At 31.5% G+C, this 6,714-nt stretch overlaps 1 protein-coding gene across 1 annotated transcript in view; it reads right to left on the reverse strand.

Annotated features, from left to right (window-relative positions):
- Positions 1 to 2,943, reverse strand: part of LOC106457079 (ubiquitin carboxyl-terminal hydrolase 36-like) — a gene marked incomplete at its 3' end in the record, with an annotated part of 62,124 nt that extends 59,181 nt beyond the window's left edge. Inside the window, exon 1 of the mRNA XM_013916462.1 lies at positions 2,846 to 2,943. The remainder of the gene's footprint in view (positions 1 to 2,845) is intronic.
- Between the last annotated feature and the right edge of the window lie 3,771 nt (positions 2,944 to 6,714).

Consider the following 6,714-nt stretch of genomic DNA (forward strand, 5'->3'; position numbering starts at 1 on the left):
TGAACCAGTGCTGCATTCAACATACCACGACATACAAAAATCAATGTTTATCTGTGTTTTTTAAATATTTGCTTTTAAATTAAGAAATCGAGTAATATATAGTACTAAAATTTGGATTATAGTCTACAGTTTATATCAAAGTTATTGACATAAATTCACGAAATAGTAGTTCAATAAGATTTTGAATGCGATACAACAAACAAGATGACATGGCCTTTCACCCATGACCCTTCTCAAAAGGGTTAATAAAGAAACATAATAAGCAGGGGCATTAATATTTCATACAAAGTACTAGTATGAAAATCCTACAAATATATCAGGTAATATATGTTTATGAACCTAATGTATTATGTTATTTCTATCATAACGTGTTGTCTAACGTGCTGTTGTCAAGTGTAATTTGTCATTGGACTTGATTTCACACAACTTACAAATGAATATATTTTAAATCCAGGTTATGCAGTAGCAAATTAAGCACACAAGTCACCAACTCAAGGAATTTATGTGTGGAATATAGAATCCACTAAGAGACAGTTGTAATATAAACACAAAATAATTTGTATTACAACCTATTGATCAATTCCTGTACATCAAAACTCCCAAAGATATGTTGAAATAATCCACAATCAAAACTATCACTCTTCATTTTGGATACTGATATGTACATTAGTCAAACCTTCAATCATGTTTATTAACATGGATACAGCATTGAACAAGTTATCTTTTAAAGTAATACAAGGAATTTCCTCAGTCAGTTTTTATTATACAACTGTGACAGTAGATCTTCCACTGGCAATTCAATAATATATTTTACTAGTCTTACTAAATCTTCAATACAATTAATGTTTCTCACATTTCATCTGTTTTTAACATTACATTCATCATGTGGACGTTCAATTTTAAAATATTATTTTGATGATAATTATATTAATTCTTAAAGCTAAAGTGAAAAACTTTTCAAGACTATGTTGTCCTTTCTCCACTAAAGTTGTTTGCATAATTATTTAATATGCATAAAAAACGTCAAGTTAATATCCTATACTTGGTTCTGTGAGCTACTTCAATTTAATACAAAAGTTGATTGTATCACACCTCTCTAAGAGAATAGTTGTAGTATTTGGTTGTGATTACTAACAATTGATCTTGTATATATAAATCACTCTTATTTTACAAATGAGACTGCCATTGTTCATATCACTTTCATCCTAGACTTTTGTAGCATGTTCTTTCGCTCTAGCCACACCCAATGATATGATGTATAGTAGACTGTTGTCAGGCCAACATAGTCTGTTTACACCTGATGATAAGCTGTTGCCAAGCCAACGTATAGTCTGTTTACAATTCCCTTCATTATTATTTGACATGCTCTTGGTTTGATTTGGGCAGACATACCTATGCATTATTGTATAGCTTTTTCCTACAAATTCAATGGCTAAAAAGGATCATAAATGGTTTTAAAGTTTTGTTTGTGTGTTTTCAAGCAGAAAATGCTCTGGATTCAATGAAACCACCCAGATCAAAGCAGAGCATGAAGAGAGCTATTGTTTGACATATCACTGATACTTATTAGTCCAGCCAATTTGAACCGATATCCTGTTTTTGGTTTTAATATTCATTTGTTGGTAACTGCCAAATGGCGGAAAAAAGATAAAGCAATTATTGTAATTTTTTAAAAGCTGATTTATAATTAGTAGGAGTACAGTTGCCTTGAAATAAACCATGCAAACTCCATGTGTAATAGTACTGTAGATGGTTTTCATTTCTTGTGTGGTGTACAATAATCATTATTTTGTTTATGGGAGATTTATATATTCTCAACTGAGGCTTCTCATTCACACATTTCCGTGGCTGGGAACTATAATTCTCTGGGACACCCTATTACTGGACACCTTAACATTTTGTCTTAGATGGCCAGTAGATTTCAAGCTCTTCTGTGATATTTCAGGCACACTTTTGAATAATAATGCATTCCCCATGCAGTTATACCCCTCAGGATTGGAGTCAGTTCCTCAAACTTATCTTTTTATTTTGTGCCATTTATTCATGTTAGATGTAAAACACAGAAATAAAGTACCAAAAAGTATTTGAATAACAAAATAAAAAAATTATTAATTAATTAATCTGTGTATACAAACCATTATCTATATGAAGTAAATATGGTCATGAATGAGTCACTTCATAAGAACAGTGCTCTGCCAGGCATCCAAGTCATTCTATTTCAAGATCATATGACATAAATTGCTGATCTTAGAATGAAAAATTATATCATGGGGGCACAATACAAACAAGAACTTGTACTACTAATATTAAAAGTCAATAGAACTAGTACTTTACTCTGCCTTGTACACTTAAAATAAAATCCTAGTTTAACGTTTTATTTCATTTTAACTTAAGAACAAATACTACTACCATTAATACTATTACTAGTAGCAGTATGACAGCTACTGGAATTTTATTTTTAGTAGAAATGTGCAACATCAGCAGTAATTTCTAACTGATATTAATGTCTATTTTAAAATAAACGTACAAAATGCTGTAAACCTACTCTCAAAAGTTAAAATTGCATAAGGCTTACGTAAAAGTAAGACCAATGCTGTTAACAACTAGCAAAACTACGTAAGAGGTCAACTACGTGTTCCCTAATTGGCCCCATAGAAAAAGACCAAAGCAAGGCTTAATAACTCACGCAGCAGGCTTAGCAAATAAACGCTCAAAAATTTTTATAGCAGTACAGTAAAAATGTTGGTCTTATCCTTAAAGGTCATTTAAGGTTACTGTAATTCATTATTCTTCATAGTGTTTAACAACAATGTTATCACAAACACAGAAATAGTTTTATTCATACCTATACAAATTATATCACCCATGCTGATATTCCAACTCAAAAACAAATGTCACGGCCATTATAAGAACATACTAACATCGATACCATCCCACAATTCCATTCAAATATATTTGAGAGACCTCTTCTCATTCAGCGTTTTCATAAAATATAAAAAAAGGAAAATAATGAAAGAACGAAGATTAAAAAACAGAATCAAAATAACTTGAATAGCTATATTTAAATAATTATCTTAGTGTAGGGCTATTTTCATTTTCGTGAAATAAAATAAATGGAAATGATAATTGGAAATTCATGTTGTTAACTGTATGTGTTGCCTGAATACGTTATGATATATAAATGTCACTAAAAACAAAAAGCATTTTAAAGAAATATACATTTATTTTAAGTGAATATAATGAAATGGTATAAAATATACTAGAATGAAAATACTACATTGTTAAAAGATTCATATAAGTATTTAAAAGTCGTAACTATTTGTTTGGATTTTTTATGTAGTGGTAACTTTCATACAACTCATACCGTTTCTTCATTATGCACTTAAGAATTATATAATATTAAATAAAAATATAAGACACTTAATTTTTGTTGAACGTTAACACTACAAATCGACTAAAACCATTGTTAAAGTAGTTATGTATATATGTATAAGCTTGAGAAGAAACATACTGAAATCTGATTTATTATATTTAGCATTTTCTTTACCATATCTACAAAATTAAAAGGAACCTCAGAATAAGTTCAAGAACAATCATACCTACTCAAAACTTATTGGCAACTAAACCTAGCTACCTAACATTTAATTTGTTTTCTTTGTTCTTTGCAAGACGAATCTTTTGTATAATAGTGGATTTGCTGTATTGTTCCTATTGATCAAGGCATGGAAATGCATATTTAGGACAAGGTTCATAGTCTAGATTTGCAAAATGTAAAATGAGAAATATTAACTTGTTATGCAACAAACATACCGAGTATTGTCCGCATTTTTGCGAAACATTTAGTAGTTAAGTTTCCAACATACGAACAATTTTTATTTTAGAATCTCCCATTCTAAAAGAATCGTGCTTAAAACTGGTTTTAGGCTAGATAAAACCAAATAGATTGCCATTGAGGCAGAAATTAATAAAATAGAGTCCTTCGCAATATATTGAGCTAAATCAACAGTCTTTTACAGAGGGTAGCTACATAGCATTGAAACTGGCATGCCAAATGAACCGTATCCTTTATGCAACATAATTATATTACATTAAACTTAATATGCTTTAATAAGATTTTAGTATATCAGATTACTGTCAGTAAATCTGTCTCCTAATCCTACAACATTTTCTTGAATTATGTAAATTTATTATATTAGAAAATGCTCATGTATGTACGCCATGCGTATTCATATAATAAAATATATACCATTGCTGTCCAACACTTCTCATGTTTTCAAAGTAAATATATTTTTTACGTATGATGATATTGAGTCATTATGTTTTTGATACTATATTTGTTTATTTTGTAGGATATATTAGGGAAAAAAAATGTGAAGTAATTTTTTTTGGGGGGGAGTCCAAAGCAAATTTTGTGGTAGAGTCCTATTTACCACCTTCAGTTTGAGCAATACACAAATACCAGCAATGAGTAGAAAATATGCAAAATGCCAGTTCTAATGTTTATAATAAAGTAGTGACAAAATGTTTTATAATAACTATAAAGCAATAAACAATGAATCCTTTTTGTTAAATGGCCGAATAGATATATATTTATGAAAAAACAAGCTGTGAGAACATGATAATAAAAAATTGCAAAATAATAGTTTTACTTGAAACGACTAAAATTACTGTTGTCATAGTGACATTGATGCAAATATAAGTTTTTCAATGAACCATTCTACTTTATAATTATTTTTTATTTTTCTGTTGGTCGTGGTTCCTTCTATCAGGTGTCCCAGGGACTATTGCAACAATTCTACCCCTTTCCCCAATTGTAGAAACAATGTTGGTTATTTTCTTAAATTTAAGCAAAAGGTTTTTTTTTCTAAAAAAATCTAAAATGAAACACAAAAGTTATTTAGTAATTAAAATTCATATTATAAGCTGTATAAACTTAATGTACAGAGTTGTTAACTCTTTTTTTTACATAATCACAAGGTGTGTGACTAAATTTTCATTTGGCCCAAAAAGAGTTTCTTCCGGGTATTAACTTATGCTACTTTTTCCTACTGATGTAGTCCCCTGGTGAGGTCAGTGGTAAGTTTACTGGCTTACAGTACTGAAATCCAGTGATCGAATCCCGCGGTGGACAGAGTACAGAGAGCCCACTGTGTGGAATTGCGTTTGTTTGTTTCTTTGTAGTTAAGCAAAAAGCTACACAATAAGCTATCTGTGCTCTGTCCAACGCGGGTATCGAAACGCGGGTTTCTAGCGTTGTATGTCTGTAGAAATACCGCTGTGCCACTGGAGGGCGTGGCTTTTTGTTAAAATAAACGACTCCTACTGTTGTGATAAGGATATTTTTTGTTGCGTTTTATGAATTAGTTTGTTTTGTTGAATTTCACACAAAACAACGTGAGGGCTATCTGCGCTAACCGTCTCTAATTTTGAAGTGATAGACCAGAAGGAAGGCAGTTAGTTAACGCCACCTACCGCCAATTGTTGGGTTACTCTTTTACCAACGAACCATGGGACTGACTGTCACTTTATAACGTCCCCATAATTAAAAGGGCTAGCATGTTCAGTGAAGGGATTTGAGCTCGCGACCCGAAGATTGCGAGTTGAGTGCCGTAACCACTAAATCGTACCAGATCGTTTATATGTTAGTAGAAAATCATTGGCAAGAGCTTCTGATATTATGGACATAAGCATAGATTGAAATCTAAGTGATAAAATGAGTTTGCAGAGTAAATATAGGTTCATTTTATAGTTCTTGGTTATGATAATTAACATTTATTTCTTTGCGAAAACCGTTTTCGTGTCAGAGAAAGCTCATTTTTTATGTGAAAACTAAATTAATTATCTCCGTCATGTGTCTTTGCACCGGTTTTTGACACCCTATATATTAGTTTGATTTTTGTCAGTTTGTATTTGTCACTAGCTTAGCTATTGAATAATTTGTTTGTTTGAAGTTAAACACAAAACTACACAATGGGCTATCTGTGCTCTGCCCACCACGGGTATCGAAACACGATTTCTAGCTTTGTTAGTCCGCAGACATTCTGCTGTACTACTGGGAGGGGGCGGCTATTGAAGAAAAGAAAACGACCAAGAAGACATGTTTTAATCTTGAAACTTCTCAAGTGAATTTTTACAACGCTTAAAATTTATCTACACAGGTCCTAAAATTCCTAATTTTTTCTTATCTTTAAACTTATATTTGTGTTTTAAAACTTCTCTTATTGTGCAACCAACCTTGTGTCTCCCTAAATCTTCCGTTCATTTATATTTTTTAACCTGAACATTTTTCCGTGTTAAATACTCTGAATTACTGAAACTTCTTTTGTTATTTAATTTTTCAGGTTTTGTTTCTTCATTTTAATTTTCCCACCTATCTCCACCGTCTATTTAACATAAACCTGATTCATTGTGTTATCTAAGTGAGATATCATGATCTTTATAGGATGAAATAAGAAAGAACATCATGAAAAAAGTACAGGCGATTCAAGGAAAATAAATTAAAACGTTTTGAAATTTGTTTAAACTTTTATTGTTTATTTTCCTCTATCAAAGGCGGGTTCGAATCCGCATCCCACCAAACATGCTCGCCCTTTCAGCGGTGGGGGCATTATAATGTGACGGTCACTATTCGTTGGTAAAAGAGTAGCCCAAGAGTTGGCGGTGGGTGGTGATGACTAGCTGCCTTCCCTCTAGTCTTACACTGCTAAATTAGGG

Source organism: Limulus polyphemus, unplaced genomic scaffold (assembly GCF_000517525.1).
Source record: "Limulus polyphemus unplaced genomic scaffold, Limulus_polyphemus-2.1.2 Scaffold290, whole genome shotgun sequence".
Lineage (NCBI taxonomy): Eukaryota > Metazoa > Arthropoda > Merostomata > Xiphosura > Limulidae > Limulus > Limulus polyphemus.